Here is a 20,528-nt window from a genome sequence, read left to right as displayed (position 1 = left end):
GACTTTGGGTCTACGCTGGCTCACTCAACTGGCATTTGCAAAGCCATGGTGTCTTTTCAGGCTCTGAGCTCTGGGTTTAGGAAGCCAGTGCTGAACCATGGCAGAGCTGAACAAGAAGCTTTCTGAGTAGCCGAATACATATTTGTAGAACCGGCTGGAAAATAAGCCTCTACTTATTCTAGGTGTTGTTAGAGACCTTAGAACACCTTGCCCTAAGAGAGCAGGGAGGAAATGATGGCTTTGGCTGTGACAGGTTTATGGCCTGCAGAAGTCTCTACTGTGCTTCCAGAATCCTCTGTGCAGCCTCTCCAGCAGTCTCTCTAGAGACTAGTGACATCTGCTGAGAATAACTGTCACTGATTCCTGGGGAAAGCACACCGTGATGTGGGCAGACCTCACTCAACAGCTGCCCTTGGTGACTTTTCAAACATCTGAAAGCCAGGGATTGGGAACTAGGATACTTTCTGATCCAGTGTTCTCAGTGGCTGAGGCAGAGTTTGGGGAGGAATTTATCACAGTCTATCCAAGGCCCTAAACAAACACCAACCATCAGAAAGGCCAAGTGTGGGACAGCAGTCTCTGAGTTCATACAACCCCTGTAAGCTCTGTCACAGTGGTGTTCAGGAACCTGGACTGCTCTGCCTCAGAACAGGAAGCTTGACTGTCTTATTGCAAAGTGCATTTTTTAGGTCACACTGTAAAACTGTTTTATGTTCAAATAGTCCTGCATTATATAAGTTCATGCCTCTCACCCCATACCTGGCCTCCAGTGTCCTCTTGTCCTTATTTAGTACCTCTCATCAGCTCCCCCAATACCCTCAGCCCACCCCTGACAGGGATTCTCTTGAGTGCTTGGCCCTCAACAATCTTTCGGGGTTAGTAAAGATGACACAGTGTTGTCTCCCTGAATTGTTTGCAGAACCCAGGGATGGGGTCTGTCTCATTGTTTCTCATTATTCCTCTTTTTTGGGTGCTGGCTTGGACAACTGTTCCAGATGAAGATATTCATCAACACCAAAGGCTCACATGTCTGTGCTTCTGAACTCTGCTTTCTTAGGCTCTGGAGATGTGGAGGAAGCTGGACCAGGTGCTGGGATAACAACAGGGGAGGCACATGCCACAAGCTCAGCACTGAGCTCAGTGAGTGCAGAGAACGGGACCAGGTTCAGGTGACCCAGCACAGTCCTATTGTGTGTCAGGCTTAAAGCCACTCGAGGACATGAGGCTGATAATTATGGAAACCATGCATAGGAATAACTTGTCTCCTGCCCTGATAAAGGCTGTCTAACTTGAGGAGCATTGGGTGACTCCAGCCTATACTCTGAGCCAGGAAATGGTGTTGACATTCAGGTCTTACCCTATAGCACTGAAAGGATGGCACAGAGGATAACTGTGAATCTTTTGCTCTGACTTGTCATGGTCCAAAGTCTTTTAAGTATTTAATTTAAAAGGAAAACAAACAGCCTTCCAACCTCACCATGGCTGCTGATTTCTTGACCCTGTAGCTTGACAAGCATTTTCCCAGTACCTGGAGAAATGAAAAGCATGTTCAAGGAAAGTGACTCCAGATCTCCTTCTGCAAGTCCTGGATAGACTCAGAGGAGGGGATGCTCCAGAGGGAAGAGTGGCTTGCACTCTCAACTCTCCTGAGCAACATAGACTCAGCAGAGAATCCTGCCCTCAGAAGTGAGAAGAGAAGGATGCCGGGACAGGAAATCATTTAACCGAGGGCTGTAGGACAGTGTGGGGTTGGCAAGAAAACTGACTCTGGGAAAATTCCTTTGGTTTACTGTAGGGGAGATAAGCTCTTAAAATCAATGCTTATTTAGAACAAGCAATCCAAGGATTTGGAAGCTGTTTTAAGTGCATCCTATGCAGGCAGGATACATACATGGTGCCTCATGACCTCCATAGACATGTAGGGTAGCTACAGTCTTCCAGTCTCCCTGATCCATCCTTCATCTGACCTTCTCACCTAACTTCCTCTGCCTTCCAAGTCATTATCTACCTTCCAGAAGCCTCTTCAGGCCTCCTTGAAATCTCCTGTGCAGGGGTCTTTCTCTGTTGGGAACCTAGTGATTTATCAGAAAAGGAATTCACATAGTTCTACCAGAGGCTGCTACTGGTGTCTGTCCAGTAACCTTTGTGTGTTGCTTCATTTTTTTCCCTTTCTCTCTCTCATCCTTTCCTCCATCTCCCCTTTCCTTTCTCTTATGTATTTCTGGGGACTGAAGCTGCCACTTGATAAGCAAGTGCTGTACCACCTCTTATTTACTTGGAGATAGGATCTCACAAGTTTCCCAGGCTGATCTTGAACCTATGATGTTCCTGCTTGAGCCTCCCGAGTAGCCGGAATTATAGACACCCTTTAGTAGGCCTGTCAGAACTTGTATCTCAACAGGAGATCTTTAGAAGGCTCTCTGGAGAGCACAAGGACGGATTTATCTGACAAGTGTCATAGCTCATTCCTGGTGCAGTTGTTATGGAATGGGAGGAGAGGGTGGAATGTTCTAGAATTCCCTAAAGCACTGAGGAAGCTGCCTTCTCCTTTTGTTGACAGGCTCCTCACTTGAAGTGAAGCCCAATGCCTCTATCACATTTCCTTCTTTGCCGTTGCTGTGTTCTTGCCATTCCTCCTTACCACTGTAGACAGATCTGAACTGTGATGTCTACATCTATCCTCCAAAAAAAAACATTTTTATGTATTTTAAGGGTCTTTGTGCACTGACTATGTTCAGGCATTTTTTTTCTGAGCCCTTTAGGTTTTGTTTTGTTTTTTTTTAATAATGTAGCTTCTACGACTCTCAGAGGTAGGGAATTTAGGGAATTCTATATATGCTTTAAAGATGAGATGCTTGTTAGTATTCAGGCATCTGTACTGGCCTGACCTAGGGGTTCTGAAGGATATGCCCTCGGCTGCAGCCACTAAGAGCACCACGTTTGCACATTCACTACCTTGCCTTTTAAAAGGGCCATCTATCTCCCATCTTCCCCTCTTTCTCTCTCTCTGCTTCTCTGCCTGTCTCTCTCTGTCTCTCCTTCTCTCTCCTTCCCCCACTTCTCTGCCTCTCTCTTCTCTTTTGCTGCTCCTGTCCTTAGAGGTTGGTCTTCCCTCTCATCTCCTCCCTTTTCCAACTTACTTTCCCCCAATAAAAGCTCCCATCACTCAAGCTCTATTGCATGGTGTATTTCTCTTGAGTGCTGCTTTTTTTAAATTACAAGAATGCTAAATTGTTAAGCTATGTCTAGTGTCACAGACAAGTGAATGACCAAGTTATAATAGAAACTCAGGCTGTCAAATCCCTGGGTTTGCATTGTAACCATGCCACAGGCTGTGTTAATGGTACTTACTATATCACCTGGAAAGGGGTAACTATTTCTGGTTTTCCATTCTTGTATTTGGCAGTGAATTTTTCAAGTCCACTTAACTGGGTCACAGTACTGAGATATTTGGCCAAATGTTATTCTGAAATTTGTCTTTAAGGGAGTTTTTGGATGAAATTTACATAGATATATATTGTCCTATCATAAGGGTGAAGCTCAACGTATCATTTCTTTGTAGGCCCACACAAAGCAAAAAGCAGGAATTTTTCAGTCACCATCTTCCTGTTTCAGTGGCATCATCAGCTCTTCTATGTTTTCCAGCTGTGTGTTTGAACTTGGATGATATTGTTTTCCCATGTCTCCAGCTTCTATGAACCTCTCTATTAGATTCTGCAATCAGGAAGCTCCTGCCAAATGGTTCTGCTTCTCTGGGAAACTGACTCAGAGAGCCTCCTTGACTTACAAGTTCCTAAAGGCTAAGTCCCAGGGTCTCTTCCTTCCCTGAATTTTGTTTGCTTTCTAAGGAAAAATTTCTTAGTAATAATCTGTATGCCAGTAGCATCTGAAAAGTATCAATGTGTCTTGGGCTCATATAGCTAGTTGAGTGCTTGAGTGCACACTTGCTTATCTCAAAGACACCTGGAGGCAACACGCACAAAAGCAAATTCGTTACCGTTGTTCTCCTCGGTGTTCCCTGTGTGTGTGTAAGACTAGAAATGCTCTTAACTCTGCCCTTATCTCTGTTCCTAATCACCAGTATGACCTGCCAGTGCCACTGCAGAAAGTTCACATGCAGTCACTTCTCTCTGGAATCACACCTTCCTGTACTCTGCTATGAGGAGCTCCTCTTGATTCCTCTGGGATCACAATGATCTTCCTAAACTGCCAAGCCAGTCAGATCACTCAGTGCCACCAGCTGCTAGGGTAGCTCCCGGGACTCCATGTGGCCTCCTCCTGCACAGCGCCCTTGCTATCTATAGTAAAGCTACTCTGACATCTCATCTTCAGTTTTTCAAAGTGCTTCCTGCCATATAGATCCTTTCTATCTACTATTTAAATTTTTTATTTTAGTTTTTAACATCCAGGACATTTTGACATTCTTTGAAGGTCTCTGTTACCACACCTAGGGACACTTTCAAGGGAGATTTTAGGTGTCCTTCTAACAGGCTAATCAAGTTCATAATATTTATCTAAATTAATATGAACACTAACAGATACAATGTATTGAGTGTTAGTTAACCACAGTGTTAATGATTTCACAATCATGGTATTTAAATATCATCTAACTAAACTCACAGCAAAATCTGAGAGACAGGCAATACCATATTTCTTGTAGGAGGAACCCAGCAGCCTAAGCCATGAGCTGAGTGCAATTTCAGTTGTGTGATCCTTTAATTCTGAATACTTGGATCTCCCAGAGGATTTAGGATTGGAGTGAGCTGAAGCCAGGTCTGTTACTGATCAATCCTGTTAGAAGCCAGCTTGGCATGTAAAATGTGCCCACTATGTATTTGCTGATTGGGATAATGAGTATTTGAATAAGTAATGAAGTACGACACATTTTCATATGGAAACGAACAGGGTATTCCTTTTGTTCTGCAATCCAAATCAGTCACCTATGAGACTGTTTACACAATTCTAGACAGATGCTTGCAAATGAGAAAAATGGCATTCACAGTCCTGGAGATGGTGTAGAGCACCCTCCACTCTTCATTTTGATGACCATCTGTTCCACTTCCAATGAGGCACCAATTCAGTTAAACTCACAGTTCAAGATGAAAGCCTCCTTCCGTTGCTAGTCTTCTGGGGCTTTCAGAAAGAAAGAGTGAATCTCACACTCACAGTGACACGCAGACATGTGCATCTCGTGTTAGGTAAGTCTAAACCTGCAGTTGTTCAAGAAGCCTCAGTTTTCTGAGGCTAAATAAGAGAGGGCTGTTTCTTACTTGTGCAATGGCCTAATGTGGTTTTAATGCTTGCCCAGATAGTTTTTCCCCTGGTGATTCAGGAGTCCAGTTTCATCCTGCTAGGACTCTCCAGTGCTGCTACCTCAGTTCTCCCACTGTGTGCAAAAAAGAAAAAAAAAGAAAAAGAAAAAAAAGAGCCTGAGAAAGTACGTTTGCCTCCTCAAAACTCTGGCCCCAGATGAAGTGCGTCATTTCCACTTGCTTTGCTAGAGAGTCCAGCTTTAAAGACTTCTATGGAAGGCTAGAAAATGCTCTTTGTCAATGGGTAAAGAAAAAATGGGGAGGGAGAACTAGCTGAGCAAATTTCTGGGAGTCTTTGCTCTACTCTACCCCATCAAGCAAGGCAAAGGAATGCCAAAAATCAGCGCACAGAACATTGGAATGTTGATTGGGAAACACTGGGGCTAACTTGCAACATCTAAAATGCCTGTGGTTAAAGAAAAAACAGAGAAGTTCTTCATGGGAAAAGGTAACATGCAACTATCATGACCAAAATGAACTCTCTGATTGATGCTAAGAAGATGAGGACAGGAAGGAGTGAGGGTGGGAAGGAGAGAGGACAGGGTGGAGTGGAGACAGGAAGGGGTGGTGACAGGAAGAGATGAAGGCAGGGAAGGCATAAGGACAGAAAGGAAAGTCAGCTTTTGTATGTGTCAGAGTCAACCAGAGATTATTTTAATAATCTTTTTGCCTTTCCTGTCTTCCTTCTCTAAGTAATTAAATAACAAACAGATCCAACCCTTCACCACAAGTATCTTAGCCCCTAATGCGAAGATATGAAATAATTAGGGGATGTGCTGTGTAAGGAGTTTAACGCTGTAGACAACTTCTGTTTTCAAGACTGAGCTAATTATAGAGGATGAGGTGGAACAAAGGGAAGCCGTGCAATTAGCAGAGCAGTGCTTCCTGCAAGGCAGCTTGGTCCAGATGCTTTGCTGAACTGTGTCTCTTAGACCAACAGTCACCTGGGATTCGTCTTTTAGAGGGATCCTTTGAAGACTTTAGAAACTCCAGATTTGGCCATCTCCTCTAGTGGTAGAGGGCAAACAGCAGGCCCAGATGGAGAAGAACCCTGCTGTTTGGTGCTCCCCCACTCCCTGGCTTCGTGATCATATTCAGTGAGCTCTTTCTCACATTCTCACAGAGCTGGGGCCCTGAACCGAAAACTGACTTTTAATCTTAGATCCATTTCCTTCTCTTCTTCCCCTTACCTTTCCTCTCCTTTATGAAGATCTCATTCATTTCAAATAAAAACCCTTGAGACGTTCGGAATGCTACAAGAATACCTGAGGTACCAGATGAGTGCATTTCCTCTAAACTCTGGGAAGCCCAATAAAGGGCTTGACCACATCAGAGGCTCCAGCTGAGCAGTGTCAGCGATGAAGAAGTGCCTGGGCAGTCTGATCCCAGGGGCCATCCCTCAGCTCTTCCCTTCCAAAGAAAATGAACTGCATGCCAGGATGCAATGTGCCTTTTGCTGTCTGAATGTGTGTGTGTGTGTGTGTGTGTGTGTGTGTGTGTGTGTGTGTGTGTGTGTGTGTGGTGGGGGAGGGGGCAGCAGCGTTTTGTTAGCAAACAAGATCTTAAGTGCAAAAGACATACCTGCTATGTAAACACTAAAGGTTCAGTGAACAGTCCTTTAAAAGTTTGTACCTTTTCCTGGATTTTGTTGGCAGAAAATTTTTACGAATTGATACAAAAGTTAAGAGTTCAAAAACTGCCCAATATTACACATTATTCATTGGAAAATATTGTGGGCTGCCCTTCCTAGTCTTCAGTGTAGCTCAGAGTGGGTTGAAAAGAAAAAAAGCCCTTAGCTCCCAAACAGGCATTAGGATTGCATTATCATATCAATAGCCCACATGCAAAGTTCTTGATAAAATGCTCACAATCTAGAGGCAGGCGATAAAATATGAGAGTTTGATTTGGGTAAACAAATCAAAGGCATTTTCAGTCAAGCTACTTAATCTGTTTAAGGCACTTCCAGGAATATAAACATCAGAGGAGCCAAGAACTGAGGCATCTTGGGGTAGGAAAATCTCTGAGGTTTGCTCCTTTTCCCTAATTTACTGTAATCTAGCCATATTGGCCCCTTTTTAGTTCTGGGAGGCAGCTAGGACTAAGGCTTCTGGTGTGAACATGCCCCTGTGATTTATCCCCAGTCCTCTTTGCAGATTCCTCTTGGAATGGGTGGGGCAGGCTCAGTTCTATACAGTATTAATAAAAGCTTCCTCATGGTGCTGGTTTGATACAGCTGATTGTGCTGTTCACAGTGGGTTGCTGGGACCCTTTGAGTCATAGAGGCTCCAAATGGGAGAGTAACCACATCTCCGAGTCAAATCACAAGATAGACTGTCACAGAGAATGGTATCTATGATGCCTCTGGTGAGGCGCCTGGAAACAGTTCTTTGTGTTCTCAGATCTCGGGCTTTCTTCCCTTCACTCGCACAGCCTGAGCACTTGTGTTTTTTCCTGCTGTTTGCCACAGTTAGAAGTTGTCTTATTGGTTTATTGTTTAGCTTTGTGTTTAGTTGGTTTCCATTGACCCCTTAGATCCCTACAAGAAAAGACAGTGTGGGCAGTTTGACTCTGTGCTCAATCAGCCTTGTGTATTTAAATACTGAATACATTGGTTTAAATTTGGAGAATCCTATGGCTATAATGGCATGAATGTCAGTTGATATCTGCCCTTTTGGAGTGCATGCTGACTCCATTCCACTATGCCTCATCTTACCTCTGGCCTTGAGATGACAGGGCAGAGACAGAAATAGACTAGGAATATTGTCAAGAAGAAAAGGGTCTGCATTTCCCTGATGGCTAAGGATGTTGAGCAATTTCTTAAGTGTCTCTTGGCCATTTTAGCCATCAGGGAAATGCAAATCAAAACAACTCTGAGATACCATCTCATTCCTGTCAGAATGGCTAAAATCAAAAACACAGAAGACAATTTATGCTGGAGAGGATGTGGAGAGGGGGGAACACTCCTCCATTGCTGGTGGGAATGCCAACTCCTACAGCCACTTTGGAAATCAGTATGGAGATTCCTCAGGAAAATGGGAATCAATTTACCACAAGACCCAGCAATTCCACTCTTAGGCATATGTCTAAAAGATGCAAATTCATACAAGGACATCTGCTCCACTATGTTCATAACAGCGTTATTTATAATAACCAGAACCTGGAAGCAACCTAGATGCCCCTCAACCTAAGAGTGGATAGAGAAAATGTGGTACATTTGCACAATAGAGTATTACTCAGCAGAAAAAAACAATGGAATCTTGAAATTCGAAGGTAAATGGATGGCACTAGAAGAAACCATCCTGAGTGAGGTAACCCAGTCACAAAAAGACAAACATGGTATGTACTCACTCATATATGGATTTTAGGCATGGATCAGGATAGTGCCAGTCTGCACTTCCACTGACAGAGAGTCTGGGAAACAGGAAAGAACCTAAGAGAGATATGCATGGTACCCCAGAGAAGAGGAATGAGGCAAGATCTTCTGAACAGATTGGAAACATGGCGAGGAGTGGGAGCTGGGAAGAAGAGAGGGGGAGAAGAGGAACAGAGAGTAGGTCATGGGGGAACAGGAAGGTTGAGTGGGGGGTAGAATAGGGGGAAGAGGGAATCATAGGTTAGAAGACAGATCTGGCACCAGTGAGACCTCTAGTGATCTAAAGGGATGACACCAACTGGCAAGCTAAGCAATAGTGGAGAGACCACCATAAATGCCCATTCCTGATAATGAACTTGATGTCTATAACCATCCTAGAACCTTCATCCAGTGACTGATGGAAGCAGAGGCAAACACCCACAGTTAAACACTGAACCCATGGAACCCAGTGAAAGAGAGAGAGGAGTGATGAGCAAATTGGCAAAGAATGGGCTGGCAAAACCAGCAGAATCAGCTGATCTGAACAAAGGAGAGCTCTTGGACCCCAGACCGACAGCTGGGAGGCCAGCATGGGACTAATCCAGACCCTCTGAATGTGAGAGTCAGTGAGGAGGCCTGGGCAACCTATGGGGCCCTGGGCAGTGGATCAGTGTTTATCCCTGGCATACAAATAGACATCATGTGCCCATAACACAAAGATGGATGCTCTCTCAGCCTGGACTCTTAGGGGAGTGCCTGGACCCTGCCCTGAGGGAAATGACAGACTCTAGATATCCCCTATGTGGAAGGAAGTGGCGATAGAGTGGGAGGCTGGGAGGGATAGTAGGGGGGTGCGCGAGGAGGGGAGGGAGAAGGAACTGGGATTGACATGTGAAGCAAGCTATTTAAAATTAAAATAATAAAAAAAGAAAAGGGTCAAAGCCCACCCACTAGAGCATCATGGAAGTCAGAAAGGGTAGTGAAAACCAATATAACTGCTGCAAATTTCCATAAACAAAGACGAAGAGGAAGGACCACAGTATACTGGTATGTTGTTGAGTTTGATTTTGGAAAATTGGTTTGCTGGGATTTACTCAGAGCTGTCTCCCACCTTGCACTGGCAGCTGTCCTCATGGTCTAGCTGGCACTTAGAAGGTACTTGGTCATAGCTGGTCATTTCATGGATAAAGAAATTGTAGTTTAGACAAGATAAGAGACCAGTCACAGATCATCAGAAGGTTATGGTGAGGAGCAAGTGGAATCCAGTGACCTCTTGTGGAGACTGCGTTCTTTTCCCCAACCACATTGCACAAAGTTTGCCAACAATTTTATGCCATTTAGGGCAAATGACATATAAGGATGTTTTCCTTAATATTCCTTTTAGTAATATTATTTTATTACCATTTGCATTTTATATATTTTTAATAACCCTGCCATCATTTTAATATACAAATTTCGTATGTTTAACTGAATAAGAAAGAAGTGACAAGTACAATTGTCTTGTGAGGCAAAGTTATTTCAGCAACGATTCAAGAACCAATGAATGGCCTTGGAGGAATTGTCTCAGGTTACCTGAAGGAAATCGGTGGTCCCCAGGAATTCGTTTTCAAGGAGGTCATTTACTAAAACCAGTCCAAAGTGTCAAAGACATCTATACTTGTGGTTTTTGGTTTTTAAGGCTGCATTTATTAAACTATGATTATTCTCTTGTCTTTCTCATGTATTTTACATGCATGTTAGGATTTAATTAAATAAATAAAACTTCATACAGGCAACAAGAGAGCCAAAGGCCTAGTGAGTGTCAGAGTTACCCAAGTTCTAGTGAAACAGCCAAGTGATGGCCAAGTGCATCAAGAGAGGGTAATAAAATGAAGATCAGCATTCATTTATTTTATTTTTTATTTTCATTTTTTCGAGACAGGGTTTCTCTGTATTGTTTTGGAGCCTGTCCTGGAACTTGCTCAGTAAACCAGGCTGATCTCGAACTCACACAGATCTGCCTGCCACTGCCTCCCGAGTGCTGGCATTAAAGGTGTGCGCCATAGATGCCCAGCTAGGATCAGCATTTCTTATCACTCACTAGCTACTAGAGAATGGCTTCTGCTCTTGTAGCATTGTGCTGAATTTCCTCTGTGACTGGCTCCACAAACAGAGCTGCAAGCTCTTCTCCTACCTGCTGGACCACGCCTGCTGCCTCTGTTTTCTTCTCTCCCCAGCTGCAGAGAGCATCTAGCACGGTATCCATTGGTCATTGGAGAGGTTCACTCCAGAAGCTGCTGTTCACCAACTTGCAGAATCCTAAGTAGACATGAGAAAGAGGGAAAACTTTACATATAACAGAAGTTAGTTGGATTTGAGAGAACAAAGGTAGGATTGCCTAATTTGAAAAGATTTCTATTTAGCAGAATAAGATATGGGCACACTTTGAACAAAAGTTTCAAAAATGTAAAAAAGCATAAGACAGAGTTTGAGCCAGTTCCAGGGCAGCATGTAAGGTCAGGTGAGTAGACAGAAGATAAGCAGTCTGGGTGTGAGGTGACAAGGAGTGTGTCTGTCTGGTGATTATGAGACCTGCTGGAGAGCCAGCTGTGACTCAGGCTGAACTGACAGTTGTCATTGATGCCATAAGGAAAAAGGCACAATGATGTCATAACCTGATTTTCAAGGGAACTAGAAATATGAACTTTATGGGGGAATTTCTTGAGTTGTACAAATTAGGATTTAATTCATTAAATAAAACTTCATATAGGCAACAGTAATGTCAAAGGCTTAATGAGGATCAGGGTTACCCATGCTCTAATGCATCACACTTTCGAGGTGATGACTGACTGCACCCAGAGATGGGAAGCCGATTGAGCAAAGCAAAGCTAAGGTGTTAGGTAGGTAGCAGTGTCACCCTTTCTGGTAGGATCTTTACTTTCACTCGTGGCCACTCGAAGACTGGCTGAAACTGATCAGACTTGCTTAAATAATTGGTTGAGAGCCAATAAAAAGCTGCCTTTCCTGGATCTGATTCAGTGTTTTCAAACTATCAGTGTTCAAAGTTTCCTGATGGAGGACTGGAGGGATTCTAGTCTCACCATTCATAGTTGGAAGGGTGCTGAGAAGGTAAGTGACTACAATGCCTATTGTTGTAGAACAAATCCTAATTGTTTTTTTTTCTTTTTTGGTGGGGGAGGGGAAGGTTAAGACAGGTATTCTCTGTGTAGCTTTGGAACCTGCCCTGGAACTCGCTCTGTAGACCATGCTGGCCTTGAACTCACAAAGATCCCCCTGCCTCTGCTTCCTGAGTGCTGGGGAGATTAATGGTGTGCACCACCATTGCCTGGCCTTTATGGGTAACTAGTGTGGCTTTTGGGATTAAAGATGTGTGCCATCATTGCCTGGCTACTATGGCTAACTAGTGTGGCTAGCTTTGCACTCTGATCTTCAGGCTAGCTCTATTTGTTAGATCATAAGAAGAATACCACCACATAATGTCCCACATCTGAAGCATGGCTCCAATGCTAGGATCTTTTTGGGTGGATTTGAGCCAAAGAAGTCAGCTGTGAGGAGGAGAAGGTGGCATATGAACAGAAGCATTGTCTAGTGGGTTTCCTGAAGTTATATGCTGGTTCCAGTTGGTCAAATAGAAGCCGATTGTCTTTACATGACTGTTATTTTTAAGTAATGGATGTGTTTAGGTTGGGTTTAAATATAACTTAACCGATCTAGGTCCTACTTCAAAGCAAGGGAAACAACACTATCTGTATCAGCGAGTTGAACTGATGATAAAATAGTATTTGCACAAGGTAAGCAAACATGCTCACTATATTGGTAACAAGTGTTAAGCAGTATTTGTAGCAATAGCACATTTACTGAATGTGGATTATACTTGAATACCATTATAATTGTTATCTACCACTATCACCAGAGTCTTCTTAGGTTTTAACGTTATTTGTCCTTTGAGAACTAAACGCCTTGTGCAGAATATTTAGAGGAGACATTGTTTGAACACAGGTCTATTCAGTATTCCACTGCTTAGCCCACCTCTCCAGAGCTCTGTCAATGTTCAGTTCAAGGTATCCTTCATGTAGTCAAAAGTAGCAAATTAAATTTGGTCAAACATCAAATACTACAAAGAAGTCCCATAGCAAGCATCTTAAGTCCCCACAATACTTGGTAATGTCTTATCATATGAGAAACTCTATTATTATGAAATGGGATTGTATCAAATAACTAAGAACATATGAGAGTATGTAGCTGATTTTTAGGCTACATGAATTTTAAAATTCCACAGTTTTTAGTACATTATTTGCATGGTAAAATAATTTCCATAGACATAACTTTTAATAACTAATGTGAGTACTGAAAATACTCATGGAAAATAACACCTGGAAGATTTTTTTCTCTAGAATATTACATGTTACCTTTGCTTTTATAAAAAAATCTATGTAAAATAAAGAGGCAAATATAACATAAAACTGAATTATGTGCAGTGCTAACATTGAACGTTTAAAAAATCATGGAATGATGAAAAGGAAGCAAAGGCTGAAGGAAATTATGTAAATAAGCAAAACCATAAATGACACCCTATACCAGCCACTCTTAATTTATTTTTAACTCATTTACTAAGGAAAAAATCAACATTGCAACCACAAAAAGAATGTGAAAAGTTTGCAAATTTTTTTGTGGGCAGATGTTGTAGTTTAACTTTTCAAGTCTTATTTAGACATAATTTGTATTTTGACTACCTGTTCTGAAGTTGTTATGCTGTTATTTATTGTTTTAGCACATTAAAAGAATTAAAGTTTACCAGACAATGTAAAGGAAAAGTGTGTTTGGGGGGAGGGAGATAGAGGGGAGTGTTTCTTTTAACCAAAGTAATTCATTTCCACCAATATCAGAAAACTAGAAACCAGAACAAACTTTGATGCATTTTTGTTGTGCTTTAGGTTAAACAATATTTCTCTAAAAGGCAACGACATCTAATTCATAAAAATAATATAGAACATGAAGACATGCCTTATAGGACAAGAGGAAATGTACAAGTCACTTTCTAGTTTGACTTCTCCCATGCAATTTCAGTAATTAAGCTAGAGGCACTGCATCTTTCTAGGATGTAAAATACAACTCCATTCAGATGCTAGAATACAAAACAGTATTTCAAAGTCAAGTAGAAATTAATTTGTTCACCGTCTATCCTTTTGGGTAATTGCCATTATTGCTATTTCTCTTTGGGCGAATCACTGAAAACTGACTACATAAATTGTTGTGTTTTTTTAAATAGGGAAACGACTTAGACTCAACATTTGTCACCCAGATTTTAATTTAATTTTCACTCTACCAGACTCAGGAGTGATAGTTCTTCTAGTGCATTATTCTATTATGTTCACCAGCATTGTCCTTTCTTTTTAGTTCCCTTTGGCAAGAAGAAATCTTGCCGGTGCCAATTATGGGTGAGAAATTTCTGTGAGAATATTTGCAAGTGTGAGCTAAGTGAGAATCTTAGTGACATATCGGGGTAAATAAGATAGCAATAATTTGGACATCAGGGTTAGCTTCTCCAGTCTCCCTCCTTCTGTGATAACAGAGGACTTTGCATGCCGGTTTCTAATCTCAGCTTCTGGCCACACTGGATCCAGCTTTGTGGGATAAAAGAAGTGCCTGGGGACCAACTGAATAAAACAGAACACACTGCTCAGTTGCTTATTTACCAGCTTACCCAGGTAATTTCTGTGACTCAGTGGGAAGCGAGGTGGAGAAAACAGCTGATCTCATTAGTTAGTGGATTTAGGTGAGGGAACAGAGGGCTTCCTAGCTCTAAATTTCATCAATAATGAACTTCACTTTCTCTTTGTCATAGTGGGCATCTCTGAGAAATAGACTCTGCGACTCCAAGACTTCTGCGCAGGAAGTCCATTAGGGCCTGTTGGTAGGAACAAACCCTGCTGTGGAGGTGAGACTAGAGGCCCCATCACAGCAGATCCGAGCTGGGCCTGCAGAGTCTAGTGCCTGCTACTGCCTGCTTGCACAGGCTCCAAAGGACAGAGTGGTTCCCATCTCTTTACAGCATCAGGTTTAGTCACTTTGATGCTGGCAGGGATGAGGCATTTGTAACACAGCCATAGGTAAATGCTAGGAATCAAGGTAGGTATCCATTCTAGCCCTCATTCCCTGGAAAACTGGTGGACCAGTAAATTTTGAACTAGATCTAATGTTTCTATAGGCCTCCATGTCCAGAATCCTGTGATCAGTTCTTATTTTTATATGGGTTACAGAGAGGGAAACATATATCATATTAGGAGTTTATGCAAGTTATTATTTTATCCCCACTGTGCTGCCAGAGATGTGTATGTCTGCCTTTCTGAAAAATGGGTACCACATGATGAAATGATCTTCAAATTCTCTGTTATGTTGTCAAAGTTTAAGAACTAGTTCTGACTCAGTCACGTCCTGAAAAAAATATAATTGCAAGAAAACCTAAAATGATATAGCTAGATGATATTACCATCCTCTACTAATAAACCTGTTTACTTATCTCAATGAGGTGGAAGGACACTAATTATAGAATTCTTTGTTTAATAACATCATTAATATTTTTGGAGTCAGGTTAGACCATATATCATAAACTGGGAGAAGACGTTAGAGTTGCTGTCCAAGCTACACAAGATTTTGGATTAAATAATTCCAAGTATTTTCTAAGAAGGCATACTAAAGCAGGTACCTATACATTTAGGAAGCTCAGAGAGCTGATGTGAGAGAATTCACTAGTAACTGAGGCAGCAGAAACTTTCCAGGGCACAATCTAAATAAATCTTCTTATCTACAATGTTCTGTATTCAAAACTACCTTTGAATTGTGTGTGTCTTTCTATCCCACAGAGAGGGCACATGCAAAACAAAGAGAGACAAGGGATTTAATAGACAGACAGACAGACAGACAAACAGACCATACAGAAATTCCTCTCAGCTTTGCTCCTCATCTGTTCAAGTACAAATGTGAGTGTGTGAACGAGCTGGGGGCTTATTTTGGGATCTTTTTCTCTTATTATTTGAGGTAGGGTCCATTACTGAACCTGGGATTCATTGATTTGCCTGGACTGGGTGGTTAGCAAGCTCCGTGAATCTTCTGCCCCCATCTCCCCAGCATGAGGAATGCAAGGACCTGCTGCCCCATCTGGCTTTTATGGAGGATCTAGAGATCCCTGTGCTTGTGCAGCAAGGCACTTCACCAACAGACCCATCTCCCCAGCCTAAGCAGCTGTGATTTTAGCACACGAGACTAGAGCCAGAAAGAACCAATTCAGAACTGAGTGTGTCTACTCTGTCATCCGCTATATTTCTTCAGCAAGCATCAATGAGAACAGGAATACACACTTCCAAAACATGCTCATTCATTGCATAATATTACTCTGACTTACAAATCACAACTTAACACAGGTCTCAAAACTAGGGTCCAGGCTCGGTCTATGCCAATGTCTTCATCTCACTTGAATTACATACAATTTGGGCCACATCTGGACTCTAAAATCTGTTCAGGTCTTGTATTAGTCATGTGTTTTGCTGCCGTGGCAAATACCTGACAAAAACAACTTAAAGGAGCATTAAGTTTATTCTGGCTTCATTTCAGGGTATACAGTCCATCATGGCAGGGCAGGTATGATAACAGAAATAGGAGATGGATGGTCACATTGAATCCACAGTCAAGAAGCAGAGATGATGAATGTTGGGTCTCAGCTAACTTTCTCCATTTTATTCCATCAGGGATCCTAGTGCAAGGAATGGTGCCTGCATCATTTATAGTGAGCTTCCCTACCCAATTAATTCAAACTAGATAACCCCTAGCAGGCATGTTTAGAAGTTTGTCTCTCTCAGGTCCTGTTACCTTGGCTATCAATATTAACCATCACAATTCCTTTCTGAATTATTCACTACTTAAAGAACAATATTGTTATTTTATTCTCAAAGCTGGGAATATAAAAGGACTTGTATTAATTATTTAATATGCATGCATGAAAGCATATGTCTGTATGTTTGCAGGCACACATGTGTGTATTGGTATGCAAGTTTTTGTATGCAAGTTCTTGTGTGTGCATTCATGTGGTAGCACAAGGTTGATGTTGAGCATATTCATACATCACTCTCAACCTTATATATCAAGGAAGAAACTATCACCAAACCAAGAGCTTGCTATTTGGGCTAGTCTTGATAGCCAAATTACTCTGGGGCCTCCCATTTCTGCCTCCTGTGGACTGAGATTAAAGGCAGGACACCCTGCCCTCCTAGATTTTACATGTGTTCTCAACTCTAGTCCTCATGCTTACCCTGCAAGTATTTTACCTACTAAGCCATCTTCACAGTCCTGTGTCCCTTTAAGACAGGCATAATTCAGGTGACAAGGAACTTTGATGAAGTTGAGGCTTCTGTTCATCTAAAAGGACTCTTGAATAATGTAGCATGGACTCCTGAGAATGATCTGGTCTTCTCTTCAGATTTTAAATGGAGCTACTCTTTCAGTAATTCAACAGCTGTTTTCCCATTTCACTTTATATGTAATTTGAATGCTAGATCTTGGAGATTTAAAATGAAGAAAGTCCAACTTGTTTTTAAGGTCTAACATTCAAGTATATATTATATCATGCATCTTTAAAATTTTTGATAAAAATTCATGATACTTTTGGGGAATATGAAAGTTTTAATGACTTAGAAAACATAAGCCTTGATAAATGAGTTATTTACAAATAATTCTGTACCCTCAAGTTTGTCCCAAGAAAACACTGAAGAATGAGATAAATCTTTATACATACTCGGTTGTCAGACTTTTAAACTATTGCATCTTCCTGTGTTGATGATCAAATTTAGTTTTTAAAATTACGAACATCCTATGGGTTTTGCAAGGCATTCTTATTGCACACATACAGATAAATAAATGCAATATACATTAGAAAAGAAAGAATTTCATAAGAGAACATTTACAGTCTTAACACATCCCCTACAATTATACTACATGAATGCAGTTTCCTATCTACCTCGTTTCATAAATACTTGAATTTTTTTTTATTTTCCAAGTTGTGCATTCTAGAATCCTGTTTGCTAAGGGTCTTAGCAGCCACTCATGCCTTTCTCTATCAAGAGAAATATGTCAGCTTTCTCTGCTTTTTTGCCTTGAATGTCTGTGATGTCTGGGAAGCTGGTTTTGGCTTGGATTAGGGTATGTATGCTAAGTCCTCATGCTTTGTTCTTGTGTTATTATTTTTTGCCGTATTACTCACAATGAGGAAGCTATACATTTTAACTGAACAGATATGAGGTAAATAAACTATTTTTCTGCCAAGATAACTATCAACGACCTTGGGGAATATGTGCAGAGTTTTCTGGGACTCTATTAAAAATTATCTGATAAGCTGTCTTTGAGTCTGTGTGTTTTTCTTGTGTGGGGGCATTAAGTGGGAGCCAGGAGGCTTTGTAGATGCAGCTTGATCTCCAACTCTAGGCAATAAACCACAATGCGCTTTGTAGTACACAGATGGCTAGAGTGATCAGTGCTAGATTTAACAGTTACCCCAAGTTACTCATTTCTACCTGTATACATTACACTAATCACAATAGTAACTCCAAGGAAGTGATTAAAACTTTCTTAGTCTGACTTCCAAATACCTGGAAGCTGACTTTTCTCTTTGTTTGGGGGATAAATTAAGACAATTTGGGGATTTATATATTCAGGGCATATGTGTACATATTTCATGGAATACTTTATGGAAAAATATAGTAATGAACACGAGACCTGTGAATTCTACCTCCATGTGAAAACAACTCTTTCATGGGGCCATCTCTAGGCCATTCCTACCCTGCTCACTTTTCAGTTGAATTGTGGCCCATGTGGTAGAATGAGAGCATGAATGGGTCAGTAAAGTGTACCCTATAAACAGAAATGTGTTCCTAGGGAGAGGTTTGGAGGAATGGAATGAGCGTTCTTTCATTTCTCGGGCTTCCGCTCAGGAAGCTAATGAAACCAAGGAAGCAGAGCAAAACCATCTGCTGAAGGTCAGAGAGATGTGTAAGCAGGCATATAGACCTGGCTTGGACAAGACTCCAACAGAAAACACGGGCACACGTGTCAGTTCCTCCCTTCCATACAGTAAGACTGCAGATACCTTTATATCCAGAATCCAGCAACATATTTTCCAAAATAATAGAGCTAAGCATATTGTGGAACCTGAAGGATGAGAGAAAACACCCCATAGGCCCATACTACCACAGCAACAGTTTTTATTTTTGTAAAGCAATTATCAACGTATGTATAAGTGATTACACCATTTGAGACGTGAGATCCTTGGAAAATCTGACGCTGCAATCAAAACATAATCGAGCTATTTTGAAATAGAAAATCTATCTGCTTTTCAAAACACATAAATATCTGAAAATCAAACAATGACCCATTTAGAATTGTATTGCACATGGTTTTGTGCCTAACTTTAAGTGAATTTCTGTGCTCAATGGGAACTTGGTAAAATCTGATACTGATATGTCCCAGCTAAGGTGTATGTGAGTGGTGATGGTTGTAGCAGAGCTTGTGGGGTGGTTGTGGTCCTCCTACAATCCATCTTTATGCCAGTCATTATTTACAGCTTCAATTATGTCTCATACATGTAGGCACCATTAACTTTTCAAATATGCATATGTACCTGTGTGATTAAAAAATACAAACTCATTTGAAGTACTGTCAGCTTCATTGGAGGGTTCTGTTATGATTATTTTTCAATCTGAGAAGCATAAAAACATTGCAACAACATATTGACAACAGCATTTTAAATATTAAGGAGTCATCTCTCCTGGATTAGATACACTCCACAAACCTTTCTAGAATTCCTGACGAAGCAGCTATAATGTCACAGGGATGTATAATAGAATGTGGATATGATAAATATGATGAGATTTTCAATTACAATTGCATCCCATTATGTAAATAGCTGAAACACTTGGTTGTATTACATTAAATATTTAGGCATGATCCCAAACTAAAGCACTTAGGAAATAATTAACAGACTTGACCTCTGGGAAGGGGAGAGGATGGTGTAATAGCCAGTGCAAAGTGCCTTCTTTTCTAATTCGTATGCTCTGTGTTGTTTGGACTATTTATAACAATATGAATTCAAATGTTAATTCTTTTTGGTTTTTTCTCTGTATTGTTTTGGAGGCTGTCCTGGAACTCGCTCTGTAGACCAGGCTGGCCTCGAACTCACAGAGATCCGCCTGCTTCTGCCTCCCCAGTTCTGGGATTAAAGGCATGTGCTACAAATGCCTTGCAAAATATTAATTTTATAATTAAAAATAATACAGGGAAATAATCTAATAAAGTGGGATCAACCACCCCACTGGGGTCTGTGAGTACCTACCTCCAGGCCTTCTCTTTCTTATACCTTATTTTACACTAGGTTTTCAGTCCATATCTGAGAACTACATTTATATCTTATAGTTTTTGAAACTGCCTGCCATCATATTGACTAGGTTCTAAATTCATATGCTGGGCATTGACTGGGCTGTACTCTTTCCATGAAGCCTGAGCTCACAGGAGGAATGCAGCCCAAGACACCATACTGCTAACCATTCATGTTAGGCCCTCAGGACTATAGTGTTACTCTACTATATCTGTGACATACTTACCTATAGATAAAGAGAATGAATAATTCTTTCATCTTGATATTCAACTTGTTCTGGGACACTAAAGAAACAGTTATGGAACCCTCTCCTGCCTGATACCAAGAGATAATAGTTGGCTTTATCATGGGGGCTTTCTCTGAGGATAATTTTATGAAAGTGGTGCTTGATGCTAAGAATGCATAGGAGTCACATGGTTTTAAATACATTTTTTACTCAAGAAGC

At 41.3% G+C, this 20,528-nt stretch overlaps 1 protein-coding gene across 4 annotated transcripts in view; it reads right to left on the bottom strand.

The window, feature by feature from the left end:
* The window catches only part of B3galt1 (beta-1,3-galactosyltransferase 1), a 560,539-nt gene that overhangs the window by 41,663 nt on the left and 498,348 nt on the right, over positions 1-20,528 (bottom strand). For all 4 annotated transcript variants that reach the window (XR_005877172.1, XM_040745498.1, XM_040745497.1 and 1 more), the window contains one exon: positions 10,838-10,962. The gene's annotated coding sequence lies outside the window, so the exon portion shown is untranslated. The remainder of the gene's footprint in view (positions 1-10,837; positions 10,963-20,528) is intronic.

This window comes from Mesocricetus auratus, unplaced genomic scaffold (assembly GCF_017639785.1).
Source record: "Mesocricetus auratus isolate SY011 unplaced genomic scaffold, BCM_Maur_2.0 Super-Scaffold_100004, whole genome shotgun sequence".
Lineage (NCBI taxonomy): Eukaryota > Metazoa > Chordata > Mammalia > Rodentia > Cricetidae > Mesocricetus > Mesocricetus auratus.
Note: the sequence above shows the minus strand (reverse complement) of the source record. Positions and strands in the feature narration are given on the sequence as shown.